An 11,762-nucleotide genomic window follows, 5' to 3' on the forward strand; every position below is an offset into this window, starting at 1 on the left:
ATAGCAGGTATCTCTCTCTCTCTCTCTTTCTCTTTCTTTCTCTCTCTGTCTCTCTCTCACACACACATTCACATACACACACACATACACATACACAATGATAACAATCACCATGCTTAATAATAGAAAGTTGAAAATTTCCTCTGAGTTAATACACGAGTCAAAGATACTGTGTTTTTGTTCCTGTGACTACAATACCGAGCAAGATCAATTTAGAGGAGAAATGTATTTGGGCTCACAGTTTCGGAGGTCTCAATCGATGGTTGGCCAACTCCATTGCTTTGGGTCTGAGGTGAGGTAGAACATCGTGCGTGAAGGATGTGGTGGAGGAAGCTGCTCAGCTCAAGACATCCAGGAAGAGGAGACAGAGATAGAGATAGAGAACACCAGCTAGCAAGGATCCAGGGACAAGATATATCCCAAGGGCATACCCTCAATGACCCACTTCTCAAGCCACAACTCACTTGCCTACAGTTTCTACCCAGTAATCTATTCAAATTATTAATCCATCAGATGTACTAATCCACTGATGAGATTACAGCTCTAATCATTGATTTAAAACCCCACCTCTGAACCTTCTGCATTGGTTCAGAGCTCATGCTTTCAAAACATGACCTTTTGGGGCAGACATTTCTAGATCCAGCAGACACCTACTGTCCTAACTGCTATTTAACACTTACAGGTAATTTTAAAACAATAAGATAAGAAAAAAATATTTTGTGCTCTGCCTGTCCACCCTCACCATACACACGCATGCTCTAACTCCCCTGGCAAACATTTAACTTTTTCCTGTACCCATAATTTTGCCTTTTCTAGATTGTTAAATATTTAGAATCATACTGTATCTAATCTTTTCAAATTGGCCTTTTTCACTTGGTATGCGTTTAAGATTCCTCCATATTTTTTGATGGCTTGATAGATCATTTCATTTTATTTAGATATACACAGTTTTTCCATTTGCCTACTGAAGAATATAATTATTGAAACATAATCATTGTATACATCAAAACATAATTATTGTATACATCAAAAAGAAAGAGATTGAACGAGAAAAACTTAGTACCACAATTTTAACATATAAATTATTGAATTTGATGTGTTTAACAAAATTGTTAGATACAAGGTTAATATACAAACATTTATAAAAATTATATATTATGCTTATAAGTACTGGGAAATAGAGATTAAATAAGATACCATTAAAGTCACACAAAATATTAAAAATCTACAATCAAAAGATATGCAGACATCTACACAGAAAATTATAAAATTTGGAAAGAAGTCTTTTAATAGTGGAGGCTATCCCATCTTTGTGGATTGGTAGGTGATAATTTAAATTACTCAGTTCTTCCTAAACAAGTCTACACATTTAATAAAAATAATTTAGTGAAATCTCTCTCAATCTCAAAAAAGTACTACTGATGATCACTTTTTATATTAATGTAAAAGAGAAGAAAAAGGTAGAAAAACTTATTCTATAGGATACTAAAATTTGCTATGAAGCTAGAGTAATTGTATATAGCATAGAATAAAGTTATACAAATAGACCAATGAGATGCACTTGGGAGTCCAGGAACAATCTTTATAAAAAGGTATAACTGACACTAGGAGCAGTGGGAAAGGATTTTTTAATTTACCATGCTAATATAATAGGATATCCACTTGAAAGAAAGTAAACTTTACTGCTACCTTGAATTATATATCAGAAAAAAAAATCTTTCAGGTGGATTGGTGAAATAAATAGGAAAGATAAAGTAGTGAAGATTCCAGAAAATTATATGGGTCATATTTTTATGATATTTGAAAAATTAAAAACATGTTAAATAGAACATAAAATAATAATAATAAGCATGACAAATTAGAAAAGTTTGGGGCTGGGATATGGCTCAGTTGGTAGAGTGTTTGCCTTGCATACACAAGACCCTGGGTTCAATCCCCAGCACCACACACACATGCGTGCGTGCACACACACACACACTCACAAAATTAGAAAACTTTAAAATTAACAATTTTGTATATAAGAATAATCATGAGATGTCTAGTCATGGATGGGAGAAAATATGTGCAATACATATTTATGAGAAATACATGATGGGTTCATGCTCAACAATAAGGAAAATATCAACAAATTTTTTTTAAAAAGATATCTATATAAGAGGGTATCCAGATGGCCAATAAACATATGTAAATATGTTCACAATTAGACATTAGGGAAATGTAAATTTAAAATCAACATAAGTTACCAGTATATATTTATCATAAAGATTAACTTTAAAATATTTAAATACTAAGTCTTGGTGGAATTGTGGAGCAATGAGGTCTCCCTACCCAGCTAATAGGAATATTAATGAGTAGATTGACTCTGGAAAATAGCATAACAATATATGTTACAAACACCCCTAGCCCATGACCCCAAAATGTCCATTCCTGAGTATATTCCTGATAGAAATATGTACACATGTGCACCAGGTGACTGGTAGAAGAATGTTCATAGAAGCTATATTCATCATGGCCCCAGACTGGATGTAAACCTAATGCCCATCAATGAAACAATATATATGATATTACAATGGAATACCAGTGCAGCAAAATGAACAGACCACAGCTATGTGTAACACACATACCTCTCTCAAATCATATTGAAAGGAACCAAAATGTTTGGAATTATATTTCTTTATTTGTTTGTTTATTGGTGCTGGGAATTGGAGCCAGGGTCTCTCACATGCCACAAGTATATACTTACCCTCTGAACTATAGTTTCAGCCCCTACACTTCCACATTTTAGAGGTCAGGTAATAGTTAACCTTTGGGAAGGAGACAGGCAGAGTGTAGTCAATGTTCTATTTTTTGACCTGGGAGGAGACTGTATTAGTGTTTAGTGATAATTTACTAAATTGTGATAAATTAGTAATACCATTATAAATCATGAACTAAAATAACAAGGCTTATGAGGAATAATAGGGCTTGGAGCAGACAATTCAAAGGCCATAGGACTGTGTAAATGGAGCACTCCTCATCCAAAATACCAACTTACACTAAGGTGGATTCCTGACAGCTGTGTTAGAAAGCTTAGGGAGGTAGAGGCTCATTTAGAGTCTATTTAACATGCAGAGAAACAACAAAGTGAGAATGTCAACTCTTGGGACATTGATATTACAGAAAGTAGAGGAGTTCTGGATCAGGTAGGCCCAGAAAAAGGCACAATCTGCCACAAACCAAGAACCGAGAATCATCAATCATGGACTTTGTTGTTTTGAACACTGATTAAAAATAGAGTTGACAAGGACCAGTGGAGCACGTATGTGATGGGCCATGTTGTGGGCCATTTGATAAACCCTAACAAATGGAAAAGAACTAAAATCTCTCAGGCATGTTCTCTAAACACCATTGAATCAAACTAGAAAACAGTAGCAGAAAAATAGGACAATCTTCAAAGACTTGGAAACTAAGGAATCAATTCACAGGACAAAGAAGTCTTAGGGAAAAAATTTAAAAAGCCATTAAACGCAACAAAAAATGAAAATATGTCAAAATTTTTAGAATGCAGCTACAGCAGTTGCTGAGGGGGAAATTTCTAGCACTAAATACTCTCATTAGAAAAGATGAAAAGTCTCAAGGCAATAATCTTGGAATAATGAAATAAAGTTAAAGTAAGAAGAAGGAAGGAAATGGAGACTAGAGTAGAACTCAGTTTAATATAAAAGAAAAAAAAATAGAGAAAAATCTACAAAGCAAAGATCTAATTATTTGAGAAGAACACTAAAATTGAATTTGCATCAAGGTCATTAAAGAATGTAAAAGAAGCAATGCCAAGATCTAGGGTGTAACCAGGAGTTCCAAGTCTTGGCACCAGAAGCATGATCCAGAATAGAAAATCCAATAAAACTGACATCATTAAAATGAAAACTTTTTGTTAGTGAAAGGCTCCAGGAAGGGAGTGAAAAGGCAAGCTACCAAGTGGAGAAGATATTTGTAAACCATTTCCTACAAAGAACTGGAACATCAGGTATGTAAACAGCTCTCAAAACTCAACAGTGAAAAATAAACAATTCAATTGGAAAAATGGACTAAAGACATAGAGTGACATTTCACCAAAGAGATTAACAGATCCCAAATAAGTATATGGAGATATACTCAATGCAACTGGCCCTCAGAGAAATAAAAACTAAAACCACATCAATATATCTTTAAAATGATATATATTACATACCCCTCAAAATGGCTAAATTAAAAAAAATAGTTATAACACCAAATGCTAGTGGAGATGTGGAGACCTTGGATCATTCTTATATCACTACTGGCAATGCAAAAGAGTGTTCCTACTCTGGGAAACAGATGGACCATTAAGAAAATAATGTAAACATGTAACTATCATACAACCCAGAAATTACAGCTCTGGGAATTTATTCTAATGAAAGGGTGACTTATCTGGAGACAGAACACCTTTACATATATACTTATATATGATCTCCAAATACTTGAATCATTTGATGTAATCCTTACTGGGTGAATGGTTAAACCCGAGTATCTTTATCGCGTCATATTAGTAAGCAATGTAAAGGGAACATACTATTGATATAAATATCAACCTGGATGAATCTTCAGAATATTATGCTGAGTGAAAAAAAGATAATTCCAGAAGGTTAGATACTGCATGATTCTATTTATATACCATAGCTGAGCTGACACAATGATAGAAATGGAGAACAGATTAATGATGGGCAGGGCCTTGGAAAATGATGGGGTGGGAGGACAGCTATCAAAGTGTGTGTCAAGGGTCCTTTGGGGATGGGCTGTTCCCTATTATGACTGCATCAGTATCAGTATCCTGAAGGTGAAGCTAAAGCTTTGCGAGGTCACCATTGGGGGAAATTGAGTAAAGGATGCATGGACTCTTTTGTGTCATTTCTCACATCTGCTAGGAACATACGATGGTCTCAAAACACAGCTTAATTTTAAGAAATAGAGCTGATGTGTTCTGCTGCCTTTCCTATAATGTTTTGAACAGCCAACAATAAAAAATAAAAAGAAAAAAAAAGAAATAGAGCTGAAATGACTTCTGCCTATGCAGCAATCTAGCTACTGGCTTTTTCCAATCCTGTTAAAGGGTAGGATTCTACTCCTATCCTTTTCCCAGTGTTTTTTGCCCCCTCCTCCCAAATTGACATACAAACCCAAACAACTTATGGTATGTTCACATCATTTCCCTATTTACAATTGTGGGTGGTGGATTTAATATCAAACTCACATGTAAATATTCAGCTATAGGATGCATGCGAGAGTATCAATCAGTGTCTGTCACCCAAAGGGAGTCCCATGATCATTTGCTGAAGTCACATATTAACAAAGAGTTGGAGGAAGTGACTGCCAACCATTAAGACCTTACCATTTTACCATGTACTTGATTATGGTCAGCTCCTTTTCAAAGTGAGCACTAGCATTTTTTAGCTGTGTGATCTTAGATAAGTTCCTTACAGTATTTTTTTCTTAATTTCATTTATGAATGGAGATTTTTATTTTACTCTTTGGTAAAAATAAAGTGCTTATTAGTATAGTACCTGTCATAGAGTAAGCATTTCATAACATTCAATCTGTTTATTGATACCATCATCATTGCTAAGTTTTCAGGGAACCCCAGGAAGGTTTTCTACTGTTATATGCTTGTCCAGTTTGAACTGTAATTGAACTTTATGCTAAAAGTCTCTTTATGAGACTGTAGGCCTGACCACTGTAGCCCAGAATGGATCTTGGCTCTAACCTCAGTGCAGCTGTAAGCCTCATTTTTTACCCTCAGTAGTGTTCTGCCTACTGTTGCTCACTGGAAGCTGAGTGCAACACTTAGGTTCAAGAACTGTGGCTGTCTTGACTGCTGCTTCAAAGTGTTGAAGTGACCTTGACTCTGCCCTATACACCTATGGATGATACCTTTATTCCAGCTCCTTTGTTCCCTGTTTGTCTGCAGAAAGACCGATGAGATGCAAGTGTTCAGAAAAACCTGAGACTGCCATAGAATCAGGAGCAGTTGCTAAAGACAAGCAATCTTAGCAGTTATTCTTTTGAGAATGAAAGCTGAACATCAGCCGAAACTGTAGAGGTGTATTGCTGTGAGGATAGATATATAGATCAATGGATCAGAGAGCAGTAGTTCAAAAATAGACCCCCGTTCATGTGATCAATTGATTTTTGACAAAGGTATCAAGGTAAGTAATTCAATTGGAAAAAAAAATAGTTCTTTCTATTAATAGTGCTCAACTCACTGAATAACTATTTGAAAAAAAATAATTTCGAACCCTACTTCACAAAAGTGCAGAAATATTAACCAAATTGATTATCATAGACTTCAATGTAAAAGCTGAAACTATATTCTAGAAGATAGCATAGGAAAAAAATCTTTGTAGTGTTGACTTAAGTAAAGATTTGTTGGGAAAAAGCATCAAAACAGAAAATCTAAGAGAAATATTGACATAATACATTTCATCAAGATTAAAAATGATTGCTCTTTGAAAGACATGGTGAACATGAAAGAACGTCATAGACCAGGGGAGAATTTTTGCCAAATATGTATTCCACAAAGTGCTTCTATTCAGAATATATGAAGAACAATCATAACAAAATCAAAAGACAACATAGGTTAAAAAAAAACAAAAAAACGATAGTAACAACCTAGGCACGACACTTGATGAGGTAGTCCACAAAACAATATATTAAAATGACCAGTAACACAAATTACAACACCAGTCATCACCAAAATGCAAAGTAAAATCACAAAACGAGACATGACTTCATGTGTCTACCTTGGCTGCAGTAAAAGTGACTGACAATACAACGACTGATGAGAATGTGGGCAAAGGCTCTTCTCTTGTACATTACTGGTGGAATGCAAAACGCTCTGGCCACTGTGGGAGAGAGTCAATGCCCGAATCAGGTAAATGTGCATTCATCATGTGACTCAGCAATTCCACTTTTACCTATTTATTCAAGAGAAGCATATAACCTGATCACACTACAGTGTTGAGCATTGTTACAACAGCCCTACACCAGATAGAAGCCCGATGCCATTAGTCAATGATGAATGGGTGAGCAAATTTTATATCAGGGAATCCTGATCAGTAATGAAGTAGGAGTGGCCTGTTTGTACCCAGGACAAGATAGTTAAGGCTTTAAATCATTTATTCTAAATGAGAAAGTCAAACACAACATATTAAGTGCTGTCTGATTCCCATTACATGAAATTCTCAAAAAGGCCAAAGTGTCCTCAGAAAAAGCAGAGCAGTGGTTGCTTGAGGTCACAGGAAAGGGAGGACAGACACCAAATACCAAGGGGAAAAGGAGCAAGTCAGTCAGGGAATTCTGCTGGGTCTTCACTCTAGGGTGGTGGCATGATGGTAGCCAATTTCCCAATATGTCAAGCTGTACTTTTTTAAATGTATTTTTTCAGTTGCCAATAGATCTTTATTTTTTTTTTAATTCATATGTGGTGCTGAGAATTGAACCCAGTGCCTCATACAGGCTAGGCAAGCAGTCTACCACTGAGCCACAACCCCAGCCCTCAAGCTGTACTTTTAAAAGTTGTGAATTTAATACCTTAATAAGCAAAAAGAGGGAAAAATAATATAAGTTCATTACTGGGAAAATTAACATATGGTAAAAGAGAGTATACTAAGACGAGAAATAGTATATGAATAGGAAAGATAGAGTGAGTGACATAACAGAAAGCCACAGGATGCTTCTGGTTCTTCTGCCTTCCTGGGCTACTTGGAAAGCATGCTGGATGGTACGGTGGTGGCCCATCTACTCTCTGGAGGAGGAGGGAGGCCCTGCTTCCCAAGGAGTGAGCAGACCATCACATTGGGGGCGCGGGGAGCAGTTAAAAATATCAACACTACCAAGATTAATACTGGTTAACACCAACCAATCATTCACTTGTTTTGGTGTAAACGCTTCATGATGATTACATAACAGGAAGTGGCATTCAGCTAAATGGTTGTGTATATGAATATGTCTCTCTCTAAATGTTGAGGTCAAGAAGTAACATCAGCAAGACCCATAGGAATTGGTCTTTGGTGACATGCTGTGCATGAAACTATTCAAGTTTGCTGTGCTGAAACAGTTTTCTAAATAGATTCATTGAATGGCTAATTCCAGTCCTTGTGTTTAATATTTCACAGGATCAAAAATTACACAAGACCTATAAGCAAGATATTTTAATTCTTGAAACTTATGACTGCAGATGGCAATTTATGACAGGCACCTGGAACAAGCCGGGCCTATGCTATAGAGGCTGGTGATACAGTGGGTAGGAGAGAGGTTGGCACACTTTTCTGTAAGCCTTTGAGGCTTTTAGGGATGCAGAAATTCTTCTGCAACACTCAACTCTGCTCTTGTAGTGTAGAAGAGTCATAGAGACCACATGAATGTGTTGTAGGAAAACTTCATTACAAAATCAGGCAGTGGGATGGATTTGGATTATGGGCTGTAGTTTGCAGACCCCGGTTCTTGAAGGGTGATCAGCATTGAATGTATAAATTCCAAGCTGAATATACCATTATATATCATGGTACATGCCCTTGATAAAGAAATGAAGCAGTTACTATGCTAGAGAAAAAATGAGGTCTGGGAAAATTAGCTTTTGATTTTCACTGGTGGGGGGAGAGAAGAGAGCAACGGAGTTGAGTATGGCACATCTATGTTCCTGATCTCAAATCCTTAGTGAAGTTTACACAAGTCAAAAGATGCTTGTGCTGCGTGGCTTTATTGTGGAAACCAGTGGATGAGCTCAGGGATGCACCCAGGCTAACATGCTGCCAGTGAACAGCACAAAGGAGAGAATATCGAGGAGTCCCTGGTGCTGTTGGATTGCATGTATGTGCCTAGAAGAAAGATCTAGAAGCTTACATATCAACTGTAAGCAGAAGTCAGCCCTGAGGGTGCATTTTGGGTGGGCAGGTAGCAAAGCCTTCAAAACCTCCACTGTTCTAGACTCTTCTTCCCTTTTGGAATAGTTTGAAATAAATGTGTGTAACTTCTGTAAAAATAACAATGTTCTCACTGTTTCATGTTACTGAGGATAGCCCAATCTCTCCGATAAGGACTCTGAAAACATTGCTAAAGACAGAACCCAAATTATTTTAGTCAGGCTACAATTAGACCTCACTGTGCATGAAGTGCAAAAAAAAAAAAAAAAAAATCAGCTCCAGATGAATAAAGATCAGAATATGAAAGGCAAAAATTCAAGACTTTTAGAAGACACTGTAGAGGAATATCTACTTGACCTCAGGGTTAGAACAAGGTTGAAAATGCTGATTGCACTTGACTACACCGAAATTAAGAACATCCATTTGTGAAAGAAAGTAAAAAAGCAAACTGTGGAAGTATACATCCAAGCCATCTAATAAACGAAGAGCTCACATGCAGAATGAACTCCTGCAAATCAGCAAGCAAGGAAAAAAAAAACTCAATAGTAAATAATGCTTGAAATAGGCATAGTATAAAAGAAACAAAATGGCCCAAAACACTTGGAAAATTACTCAGCCATATTTATAATCCAGGAAATGGAAATTAACAGGAGGTTGGCAAAAAATACAAGGACTGACCACACCTGGCAAAGAATAGGGTGTGGAATATCAGAGCTGAGTGAAATTTCTTGTGTGAATGTACACGGGTACAAGTCCTTTGGAGAAGAGATGGCATTGCATCTATGTGGAAGGTGGGTATGTGCTATGATCCAAGCAATTCACTTCTGGTAATATATCCTAGAAAGCAGTGCATGTGAACACTAGAAAATACCAGAGTGGTAACAGCAATGCTGTTCACCATAGTAAAAAATGAAATAATGCAGTGCCTATCAAAACAGTCACATACTCATACAATAAAATCCTATTGAACATGAGCGGCAGCTAAGAACAACATGGAAATGATATTGAGCAAAAACAGACACATAAGTCAACGCAGTTTTGATTCTACTTATTTAAAGTTTGAAAACTAGGTTGTTTGGGAATTCGTGTCTTTATGATAAAACTGCACTGAAATGCAAACAGCTTAGAAGAGGGGTTGCTGCAGAAGATAGGAGGGAGGATGGTGTGCATGAGAAGACAGGGAAAGGTTTATGGATACTGTCTACTTGGTTCTTAAAACTGTGGTGAAATAGACACAATAAGTACCATCTTAACCCTTTGGCGGTCCTGCAAGTGCAGGGAACAAACGCACTGAGAACGCCATCACCACCACCCACCTCCAGGGCTTCTCACCTTTGCCAGAGAAACTCTGAACCCACCAAACAGGAACTACCCAGATCTTCTCTCAGCCCCTGAAAACCACCCTTCCACCATCTCTCTCTACTCTGGGTACGTCATATGATGGAGTCATTGCCCTTCTACACGGGGTCACTGTACCGAGCACAATGTCTTTGTGGTTCATCCACATTGTAGTGTGTGTCGGGAGTTCCCGATGAACCATCTTCCACCCTATGTATGTCTGTCCTATTTTGTTCACTCTTCATCCATTGATGGACACTGAGCTGCTTCACCTTCGGGTTATTGTGAATAATGCTGCTATAAATACAAATACGTGTCTATAAATATCTGAATGCCTACTACCAATGATTTGCTTTTTCCTGACAAGAGTTTAAATTACAGTGTGAATGGATGGTGACTTTATTTTCTATATATATATTACATCACACAAAGGATTTTTAAAAATCCTGCATATCTGGAATTATTACCATGAAAAGTCTCTGATTCTCTTTTTGCATTTCTTCCCATAGTCCTCTCATTTGTCCTATTATTGAAGCAAGCTGTTTTCTTTTCAATTTTCCTTGAAGTAAACTTAATTAGTGAGGAATAAACATGTGGAAAGTACATGTTTATTCACAAAATCAATATCTTGGTTTGAGTGTGAGTGTGCTTGCATGGGTGTGTCTGTGAGGAAATATGCACGGTTACCTGTGTAGGTCAACAATGTCTTAAACTGCTGAAAAAAATATGGAATTGGTCATCATTTCAAATATTCATCCAAGGCTCACTTTGTTTTAAATTACCTTGGGCTTTAATATTACCATAATGTTGTTTTGTATTGTCTCCACTACTTAGGACTTGTAACTTTTGTTAAGCTTTTTAACCATGTTTATTTCCTAACTAAACATTACACCAGTGTGTCTACATGTGACAGTTATCTAGTAGCCTATGTCTTCTTGTTACTGGATATTTTATTATTATTATTTTTTTTTTGGTGGACTGGATCTTCACATAATTCTTTCAGAAAGGGGTTATGAGTACTAAACTTTAAGATCTTTTAATTCTTTGCTCATGCAAAAATTTAAGTCAATGCTTCTGTGAAATATGAAATTATTTCCACAGAAATGGCTTCCCTTAGCTGGATGTGGTGGTTGGTGTATGCCTATAAATCCCACAAGTTCGAGGTCTGCCTCTGTAACTTAGCAAGGTGCTAGCTCAAAATAAAGACAGGGTATGTGCCTCTGGGTCTTTCCCGCCATCCCCACCCTCCACACTTGAACAGATCTCTTTTATTTTAATAGTATCTTACACTGAATTTTAGTTGACTTCTCATTATAGGGACACGAAGTTACCTGGAAGCCAAACATCCTGCTTAGCCAGTGTCCAACACTTAGCTGGTATTCAAAGTTGGCCCTCTTCTTAAATAAAGGGAAAGGGAAGTTCAGGAAGACAAATGATCTTTATGTCAGAAGCAGGGGAGTTGGGACCAAGGGATATTCCTGCTAAGTCTTAAAGATTGGCCCAAACACA

The sequence above is a fragment of the Marmota monax genome, unplaced genomic scaffold (assembly GCF_021218885.2).
Source record: "Marmota monax isolate L192 unplaced genomic scaffold, Marmota_monax_Labrador192_F-V1.1 WCK01_AAM20220418_F8-fsc00009, whole genome shotgun sequence".
Lineage (NCBI taxonomy): Eukaryota > Metazoa > Chordata > Mammalia > Rodentia > Sciuridae > Marmota > Marmota monax.